Source organism: Diabrotica virgifera, chromosome 5 (assembly GCF_917563875.1).
Source record: "Diabrotica virgifera virgifera chromosome 5, PGI_DIABVI_V3a".
Classification (NCBI taxonomy): Eukaryota; Metazoa; Arthropoda; class Insecta; order Coleoptera; family Chrysomelidae; genus Diabrotica; species Diabrotica virgifera.
In genome coordinates, this window is record NC_065447.1 from 264,409,408 (window position 1) to 264,421,676 (window position 12,269).

Below are 12,269 nucleotides of genomic sequence, written 5' to 3' on the forward strand. Positions count from 1 at the left end.
AAACTTTACCGTGGATTTCTCCTCGTAGAGACAATCTTTTACTGTGCCACTATCATAGCCTATGATAAATTGATTCACTAACGCCTGTTCGATTTCACGGGCGCCACCAAACTCACACGACACTACCAAACTACGTAGACGTGCTGCCCATTCTTTGGCACTTTCGTTGGCCATTTTGCGTGCTATAAAAAAATTTTCCCTGTTACTAAACACTGATTTAATCGGTTTAAAATGTTCATCCATCAAATCAACCAACTCTTTGAACGTTTTTATCTCTGGCTCGTCTGGAATACACATATTGAACAACAATTTATACGCTTCTTCATTTAATAAATTTAAGAGAATAGCGCGTTTCCGATTTTCGTCACTAATATCATTTGCAGCAAGGTAATTACTTAATCGTTTCTTATACACTGTCCAATCTGAGTTACCGGGCACGAACTCTTGAATGATACCGGTAAACGGAACATACGATGGCGTTTTTGGCACGTCCGGCATTTTTAATATAAAAAATGCGTTAACTACGAAAAAAGTCACTAGTCTCGTTCGTAATACTAGAACAAAAATGTCCATAAAACTCGTCGCCACTTTGTAATATATTTTAGCCCTAATTTGAGGGTGAATATTACAAATCATAAATTACTAAAATAAAACACATCTTTCTACAAAGAATGCTCATTTAATACTCATTTGGCGAATGTACTTTTTACATTAATAAAAAATGTGTTACTCTGATAACAGTTGTTAGGTTTTACAGAGTGGTCTACTAAAACTATCTTTACAATATCCAACACATAGTGAAGACTTACATTGATGAGATTCATTTTAAAAATTTAACTGGCCAGCATAGGTAACAGTGGCGGCTCGTGGCTTTAGGGACAGGGTCGGCAAGGTTTTTGTCTCCTCAGATAGGTATACCATCTAATTGAAAGCCTTCAATCATCATAGAAGATTTTTGATTTTTGTTTTTTTATTTATTTTTTTTTGTTTTTTTTTGTTTTTTTCACATTAGATTTAGATTTAGATCCTAAACATGTTTATAAATTAACTTTAGTCTATGTTGTTTGGACGTAGCAAAATGGGTTATAACATCATCGTAAAATGTATTAATGTGTTGGAGATATTTTAATAGTTTTTTTCTATTGACATTTGAGAAAAGCTTGACATACTCTTTTGTTTCATGGTGTTTCGACAATACGTTTTGACACTTTTGAGACAAGAGAAATCCCATTCATTTAAGAGGAAACAGTAGCGATCAACAGGTAGCAACAAACGCGTTCCAAGATTGCGGCTGTAATTTTGAATATTTTGTGGAGATATTTGGCACACTTATTCGTAATATAATAAAGAATGACGATACAGAGCCCAATTTCAGAAATATGTTAGTATGTGGAAATTACTCTATAACTAAATAAAATATTGCAAAAAGGAGCCTGTACGGCCATTAAGAAAGACAAAAAAATACACTTTCTTCAAATAAACTTTTTTATCCCGTGCCTAGACTTTGTGTCACATTGAAACTACCAAAAATCGATTTTTTTTAACAAGAAATCGAAAGTCACTGACTTGGCAACATTTCGCCCCTATCTGTATAAAAATTATTGTTTCTGATAGTATAAACGTCACTGTCAGTGTCGAATCACCGACGCACTGTTGCCTCACTTTTGAAAGTTCGTAGAACTTTCGGAATCTTGGACCACATTTTTGTTGCTACCTGTTGATCGCTACTGTATCACCTTAAGGCAAAAGTTGGTAGCAATGAGAGAATTTATGATAATAATTTATTAATTTCGGGAACAGTTTGTTGCAATGAATTGCAGTATATAAAATTATACATATTTTGTAACTTATCTCATCTTCCGAAAATATTTGGATCAGCATATAAAACTTTTAATTCATTTCTTTAGTTGTATATTTGATTAAAGAATGATGCATAGTTTTAATACACTTGTCTAATAGATATTTTGAAAATTCTTTGGCGTAACTTTTAAATTTTTGCAAAGCTTCAAAAATTTTCAAATCTTCAAAATTTGAAAAAAAAAAAGGAGTATCTATTTGCACAAATAATAATAGTATCAAAAATTTCAAAATATACTTGTTTTTCGAGATCTGTGTCATACTTTTGTATTTTTTGGGGGTGTTCGGAAATATCAAGCGAATCCAAAACGTCACTGCGTATATTATATTGAAAATTACTATCTCTGAGATTTTTACCCAGCTTTGTTATTCTATTTTTGGAATAAATAATGTCAGTTGACTGATTTTCAACAACATTGAATATCACATCAGTTTGGGTAAACACTTTCTTAAAAATATGTCAAAAAAATATTAAAAGAATAATCATTTAGTAAAGTTTTCAAACCGATTGTTTCACGAATCGAGATAATATCATCACTTGCAAAATTGTCGCCTTTTTTAATAAAATAAAATTAAAAACTTCCAAAAGCTGTTTACGAAAATCTGCTACAGTGAAAACTAACCGAGATTTAAAATTCCAAAAGCTACTTTATTTCATAATTAATTTCATCCCGAGCGCACTTTAGATTTACGTGACTTGCCTGCTGCTGTGTCTACCTATCACCGATCGGCAGATTGTTTATGTGCCGGACCCTGCCATTCAAATACGGGTGAAATTGTGGTGAAATGTATAATTGGTTGTCTAATATTCCACAGCGTAGCGCTTCAAATCGTAGATCTAGGGACGGCTTGCCGTCGAAGCGAAGCTGATCTTATAAAAAAGAATTCATACAATCGCAATCGAATGCACGGCTGGGATTATTAATTTGAAAAGTTTCTTACGCGTAGGGATCACGTAACGTATTGGATTGATCGAATTCTTTTAAAAACAATGAATTAAATTTAGTCTGCATTATCTCACAGATTTTTTTTTATTTTACAGAAACAAATATCATCAACTCTGGATTAAATTAAATATTTAGAAAATCTACAATGTGTCCATAATGTGTGGGTCGGCACTGCCGACCCTGCCGACCCTGACCGGCCGCCACTGATAGGTAAAGCCCAGATCAGAATTAAATCGATTAGTCAGTTGGTTTCTGATACCTACCAATCTAAAATTATCTTGTTCTATATTACTATATTATATACATCGGATTTCAAATCCAGTATATAAAATACACAATTTTCTATTGGATACATATTAATCCACCAATTGCTGCATACCATACAATACAACCAAGTGTCAAATGATGAGAACCGTTTAGGAACATAGTAGGCTTTGAAGACGTAACTGAGGAGCTTTCACCGGTGATTTATCTGTTTGCTATTGGCTGTCACGGTGCGTCTTTGAAGCAGCGAGGGCTGTTATACACGGGTTTAAACAGGTGATGTAGACAGGAGCTTTCACATTCTCTCTTTGTTCGCCGGTATAGCTAGAGATGTCCGCGACCGGATCATCGGATCAAAATTATTCGGATATATTATACCTGAGTATCAGATACAAATATTTTAACTGTATATTCATTTGCTCTAAATATAAGATTTAACCCAAATCACTTAAATAATATGCGGCTCTTTACTGAGTTACAGGATGTTTTATTGAAACATTTAAAAACTATTTTTAAGCAGTGCTTTAAAACTATTTGGCATATGCTTGTTATATTTGGCAAAAAATGTAGGTACTTTACACCCTACTAAATTATAATAGGTACTTAAACCTTTCCGGCTACTACCACGGGAAACACGGCAAAGACGAGCATCATTTGAAGTCTCAAGACGGAAAGCAGACAAGATAATGTAGAAATAAATAGAGAGCCTATGAAAATGGACAAATAGAAAAAATGGAGAAAAATTTCAAAACAACGAAATTAGAGGAGCTTACGAATACCTAAAAAAGATAATAAATGGGTATAAACCTAAAACAAGTCTATGCAAAGATGAAAGTGGACTAATAATCAATGACCAACAGAAACTTGGAAACATTATTTTCAGACCCTACTTGGAACACAAGTAGATAATAGGGAAGATGAAATGAGACAGTATCAGATGGACTTCCGTCGGGGAAGATCGACACTGGATCAATTATTATTTACAGTCAAGCACATCTTGAGCAAATCATGGGAACACGACATTGATGTTCACAACGTGTTTGTAGAATTTAGACAAGTACCTATATGACTCAATCAAAAGGAACAAACTATAGGTACTATACAGTGATGAGCTCGCTAATAACCGACAAAATAACGCAAAAGATGTAAAACATAGTTGTGAGATAAAAAGAAATGAATCTAGTGGAGGTGGGAGATTTAGCTATAAAAACCTATAAACTGACATGCTATTTATTGTTACCCACCTTAAAAAGACGTATCAGAGGAATATGTCAACTAAAACTGTCACAGTGACAGTTGCCAAACTCGTCCGATACATCTAAAGGTGGGAAAGAACAAGTAGAATGTAAATTTATATGTTTTTATCGCTAAATCTCCCACCTCAACTAGTTTCATTTCCTTTTATCTCACAACTTAATGTGTTTTCCATCTTTTGCGTTATTATGACGGTTATTAGGGCACTCATCGCTGTATATTGGTTGAATAATTGACAATACCACAGAAGCTAATTAGACTCATTAAGGCAACAATGGATGAAACTCAGGCATGTTTACGAATACAACACCACCGGACAAACTTTTTCAAAATTTTGCAGGGACTGAAACAGGGAGATGGGCTGTCCCCAAAATTGTTTAACCTGGCACTGTCTGGAGTATGAGGTTAGGAAAATGCAAACTGGACGACGAAAACTTACTGACCAACCGAACGGTTCAACTGGCCGCTTATGGCGATGATATTAATATTATGAGTAGAACATAAACAGGAACACAGGAAACATACGCAGAGATAAAAATGCAAACAGAAAGGCTAGGTCTGGGAATTAACGCAGAAAAAACAAAAGTAATGATACAGACGAGCAGGGCCGCCACCAGAAAAAAATTAGGGAGGGTCAAAATTTTTATGTCGCTTTTCTATTCTAGAAATGAATGAAAGAACAAGAAAAATTTATATTTTAATAATCATATGTAATACAAAAAAAGATTAATCGGTAAATAAAAACTGTAATCTCCTTCGATCTTGACCAAATTTATCAATAACCTTGTTTTATCTTAAGCTGTAATTATCCAGTGGGGTCGGCGGATCCTCCCTGACCCCCCTTGCCGGCAGGCCTGCAGACGAGAAAGAATAATATAGTCCCACAAAACATTATACATGAAGATAACATTGACAAGGTTGAAAAGATTACATACCTAGGAGTAGAAATATATTATGCCAACGGATCAGAAGATGGAGAAATACGGAAGAGAATAATGCAGGCAAACAGAGCTTATTTGGCCCTTTCCCATATATTTCGGTCTAAAAGTGTCCACCGAAATACAAATATGAGAATCTATAAAACCTTTAGTGGGATTACGAACACTCGATACGGTAAAACATGGCGGATACGATTCGTATCGAGTGTTCGTAATCGCTATGCTGAATTCGACCAATAGCATGCTACGGCAGTGAAGCATGGGTCCTGAAAAGAATCATCCAAAAACAAACTCGACACATTCGAAAAGAAAGTACTGAGGAGAATTAATACTAGAACCTCTGAGGAAAACGGAATCTTCAGAAGTCGATACAACAACAAGCTTTATCAACTTTATAAGGAAATCCCTGTCAAACTTCATAAGAATACAAAGATGGCAGTGGACCGGACATGTGATAAGAATGGATAAGAGGATAGGCTACCAAAAGGAGCACTGAAAGCTAGAATGCAGGTAAAAAGACCGGTTGGAAAGCCAAGAATGCGCTGGGAAGACACAGTAAACAGCGACGCACAAGCCCTTTTAGAAGCTCGTGTATGAAGAAGAGCAGCCACAGACCAACAAGGGTGGAGGCAAAAAATAAAGGAGGCCAAGGCTCATTTTGGGCTGTAGTGCGCCGTAGAAGAAGAAGAACTTAAATAATATGTGGCTGTTTACTGAGTTACAGGGTGTTTCATTTAAAGAATTATTTACAAAGAAGCAGGAAACGTTGTATCCGCGACGGAGGTCGACAATCATCATAGCTATTCGGACGTTACAGACGGCTGCTCTGAAAAGTTCATTTGACGTTCATCCATACCATTCTCTCAGCTTGCTCAGCCACGATATTCTACGTCTCCCTATGCTGCTGTTTCATTCCAATTTCAGTCTTTCCCTGGATAATCAATTGGAGCAAGTTATATCTCTCTCTATTCTATTTTTCTTGTTTTGGTAGTATTTAACATTTTCATTTCTTTTTTCTATACACCCTTTTATTTATTTTATACTTTACACCCCCTATTAAATTATCTTAAATAAACGTTTCTGGCTACTACCCGAAACGTAAGAGAAGGAAAAGTGAATGGCTGACACTATTTGTCAGCTATATTGTATTTGTACACTCCTATTAATAATGGTCCCTCTTGTTGTTATGCCATATTTTCTAATAGCTTTCTCTACATAGGTATATTATGTAGATGTAAATGATTTCTCATAGCTATATTAAAACAGTGTTTTTTATTCTAAACAACTTTTCATAATAACAATTTTTGATATTCTGAAATATGAAGGTACTTTACTCATCATCATTATCTTTGCCTTATCCCTATACGGGGTCGGCTTCCCTAATTGAATTTCTGCACACAATTCTATCTTGGGTCATATGTTAATGTTAATCCCCTTTACCAACATGTCCTGCCTTATCGTCTCCCCCCAGGTCTTCTTTGGTCTTCCTCTCCTACTCCTTCCAGGAATCTGCACTTCAGCTATTCTTCGTATTGGGTGATTAACGTCTCGACGTTGAACATGACCGAACCATCTTAACCTATGCTCTCTCATTTTGGCATCAATTGGTGCCACACCTAGACTTCCCCTAATATACTCATTTCTAATTTTATCCTTCTTTGTCACTCCACTCATCCATCTAAGCATTCTCATTTCCGTCACATGCATTCGTTATTCCTCTTTCTTTTTCACTACCCAACATTCAGTTCCGTGCATCATAGCCAGTCTTATGGCTGTTTTATAGAATTTCCCCTTTAGCTTCATTGGAATTTTTCTGCCACACAACACACCACTCGCTTCTTTCCACTTCATCCATCCAGCCCTAATTCTACTGCATGCATCTCCATCTATTTATCCATTACTCTCTAATACCGATCCTAGGTACTTAAAACTATTGCTTTTCACAATCATTTCACCATCCAAAGATACCATTTTATTTGTAGTAACTCCATCTTTAAATGAACATTCCAAATACTCTGTTTTTGTCCTACTAAGTTTTAAACCTTTTTCCTCCAGAGCTTGTCTCCACTGTTCCAGTTTTTGTTCTAAGTCTCTTTCACTATTTCCTATTAACACTACATCAGCATACATTAGGCACCATGGAATACTACCCTGTAGTTTCGCTGTTATCTGGTCCAAAACTAATGAGAATAAATAAGGACTAAGCACCGAGCCTTGGTGCAATCCTACTTTCACCCGAAATTTATCAGTCTCTTCCACACCTGTTCTAACACTGTTCGTTACTCCCTCATACATATCTCTCACAATCTTTACATATTCGCCAGGGACTCCTTTCTTATTGAGTGTCCACCACAGAATCCCTCGAGGAACTTTATCATATGCTTTCTCAAGAACAATGAATACCATATGAGCGTTGGTCTCTTTATTCCTGTATTTTTCCATTAGTTGCCTTACAATGAAAATTGCATCTGTTGTTGATCTGCCCTGCATAAAGCCAAATTGATTATCGGATATTTCGGTTTCTTCACGTATCCGTCTATCAATTACTCTCTCCCATATTTTCATGGTGTGGCTAAGTAGTTTTATAGCCCTGTAGTTTGTGCATTGTTGTATGTCTCCCTTGTTTTTGTAGACAGGTACTAATATACTGCTTCTCCATTCGTCTGGAATTTGTCCAACTTCCATAATTCTATTAAATAGACCTGCTAGCCAACTTATTCCAGTCTCTCCCAATGCTCTCCATACTTCCCCAGGAATATCATCTGGCCCGACCGCTTTTCCTTTCTTTATTTTTTTGAAGCGCTTGAGCCACTTCCGCGTTTGTTATTCTGGTAACCATTGCTGTTACTGTCTCCGTTAACTCCACAGGTTGTCTGTCAAATTCTTCATTTAATAAACTGTCAAAATACTTTCTCCATCTCTTTTTGACATCCTTTTCGTGAATTAGTATTTTATTATTTTCATCTCGGATACATCTAATCTGATTAAAATCTCTTGCTTTCTTTGCTCTCTGTTTGGCTATTTTATATATCTTTGCTTCCCCTTCCCTGGTATCAAGTTGATCGTATAGGTTTGAATACGCTTCTGCTTTAGCTTTTGCTACTGCTACTTTCGATTCCTTTTTGTCGACCATATAGTTTTGAATATCTATGTCCGATCTGGTTTCTTGCCACTTTTTATATAATTTTCTCTTCTCTTTTATTTTTCCTCGGTATAAAGGTACTTTACTCTTTAACCAAATTCATATTTTTCACATACCTCGTATAAAATTGATAAAATTTAATATCTGATGGTTAAGTTGAAGTTTTTAGACTATGCAGAGAATTTTATAAAGAATAAATTTTTTCGTAAAATTAAAAATAAAAAAATTTCCCATATTACTGTATAAGAGCTCAACTTTTTTTTATTTTCAAATTGTAATGCCGTATTCGGATTCAGCATAATAAAAAACAAAATAGAAACATATTTGATCAAAGTAAAATGATGAATTCAAAGATATTTTTAAAATTATTTATACAAAACAATTGTTATTGTTTAAACAATTAATAAACTGTGAGTAGTATGTACTTTAATATGTACCTATACACACTGTATCCTATACAGTGATAGGAGAAAACATATTAAGTTGTGAGATAAAAGGAATGAAACTAGTAGAGGTGGGAAGTTTAGCGATAAAAACCTATAAATTTACATTTTATTTATTTTTTCCCACCTTTAGACGTATCGGATGAGTTTCGCAACTGCCACTGTGACCGTGACAGTTTTAGTTGACATACTCCTCTGATACGTCTAAAGGTGGGAAACAATAAATATAATGTAAATTTATACGGTTTTATCGCTAAATTTCCCAACTCTACTAGTTTCATTTCTTTTTATCTTACAACTTGACATGATTTCCATCTTTTGCGTTATTTTGTCGGCTATTGGCTCGCTACAGGGAAAGATAAGAGGAGAAAGGAGTATAGGAAGAAGGAGAGTGAGTGTCATGGTTGAAGAATTTAAGGGACTGGTTTAAATGTAGTTCTATAAAACTCTTCAGAGCAGCGGTATATAGAGTAAAGATAGTGATGATGATATCCAAGCTCCGATTGGGAGACGGTACTTTGGTACTTAAAGAAACAGAAGCTCATCACTGTATAAACTAACAAGAAGAGTTTTAGAAAACTATAAGCTTGTTTGAATTTTTCCGAAACAATGCATGTTTTCGTTCTATATTGAGTCCCCTATTAACGATTCAAATTGAATGAGACGCATTCGACATCTCTAGCTACAACATATTGCAATGCTTTTAAAAGTGCTAGTGTGATCTGGGGGGTTAAGCGCAAGTTATTATTTCTCCTGGAGAGATTTTATGGAATTCGTTACGGTGACGGGCAGTTGAACGAAATGGGAACCCTGTTAAAATGTAGTTATCATTTTTCGTGTAAACTATTCCCATATTGCTTTATCTAAAATAAATAACTATTAAATATAAACTATAAACAATGTAAGGATAAACATATAGGTCTGGATCCCGCGTATGAAAAAAAAGTTGATTAATAGCAAGCTGAAAATTTGTTAATAGCTTAAGGGTGTCTAGTCGGATAAACTTTGATATATGGGAACACTGGAACAGGGGCAGTTTTAACTGTGGAACAAGTTAAAAATTTGGAACGGTCAGACCACGAAAACGGCACATTTATTTTGTCCGACAGAATAGATTTAAACTCTCCGAACAGAGATTAAACTCTCATGCAAAAATCAGACTGCTATTTATCACCTGTCATAATTCCTGTCATTTGAAATATTCTACATGTTCCACTCATTAAAACGCTCATTTGGTGATAAATAGCAGTCTGATTTTTGCATGAGGGTTTAATCTCTGTTCGGAGAGTTTAAGTCTATTCTGTCTGACAAAATAAATGTGCCGTTTTCGTGGTCTGACCGTTCCAAATTTTTAACCTGTTCCACAGTTAAAACTGCTCCTGTTCCAGTGTTCCCATATATCAAAGTTTATCCGACTAGACACCCTTAAGCTATTAACAATTTTTCAGCTAGATATTAATCAACTTTTTTTTCATACGCGGGATCCAGACCTAATAGACAGTACCTACTTATACAACCCAGAGAACGGCAATTTTCGCCAGTGGCGCACCACCTCCCTATATGCGACGCTACACACACACACACACACACACACACACACACACACACACACACACACACACACACACACACACACACACACACACACACACACACACACACACACACACACACACACACACACACACACACACACACACACACACACACACACACACACACACACACACACACACACACACACACACACACACACACACACACACACACACACACACACACACACACACACACACACACACACACACACACACACACACACACACACACACACACACACACACACACACACACACACACACACACACACACACACACACACACACACACACACACACACACACACACACACACACACACACACACACACACACACACACACACACACACACACACACACACACACACACACACACACACACACACACACACACACACACACACACACACACACACACACACACACACACACACACACACACACACACACACACACACACACACACACACACACACACACACACACACACACACACACACACACACACACACACACACACACACACACACACACACACACACACACACACACACACACACACACACACACACACACACACACACACACACACACACACACACACACACACACACACACACACACACACACACACACACACACACACACACACACACACACACACACACACACACACACACACACACACACACACACACACACACACACACACACACACACACACACACACACACACACACACACACACACACACACACACACACACACACACACACACACACACACACACACACACACACACACACACACACACACACACACACACACACACACACACACACACACACACACACACACACACACACACACACACACACACACACACACACACACACACACACACACACACACACACACACACACACACACACACACACACACACACACACACACACACACACACACACACACACACACACACACACACACACACACACACACACACACACACACACACACACACACACACACACACACACACACACACACACACACACACACACACACACACACACACACACACACACACACACACACACACACACACACACACACACACACACACACACACACACACACACACACACACACACACACACACACACACACACACACACACACACACACACACACACACACACACACACACACACACACACACACACACACACACACACACACACACACACACACACACACACACACACACACACACACACACACACACACACACACACACACACACACACACACACACACACACACACACACACACACACACACACACACACACACACACACACACACACACACACACACACACACACACACACACACACACACACACACACACACACACACACACACACACACACAGAGGTATTATTAATATCTATTAATGTTACTAAATGAAATATAAATATTTTGACGTTTCACAATTTGACAATTCACTTTTAACTGCAGTGCCTTAAAATTTTTAAAGCACCGGTGCTTTAAAGTAGCATTTTTAACGCTAGTAGAATATATTAGTGTTTTTATATATATTTTTCTACAAACGTGTTAAAAATGCAATTTATAGAGTGCTATAAATTGCATTTTTAACACGTTTGCAGAAAAATATATTTAAAAACACTAATATATTCTTTCCACACCTTTTCTGGACTGATAAATACATAAATTATAACATTTAGTAACGAACTCCATACTGCCTGTGTGCGCAGATTACTAAAATTTCACCCTCAATGAAATCGCGCCTAAAGAAGT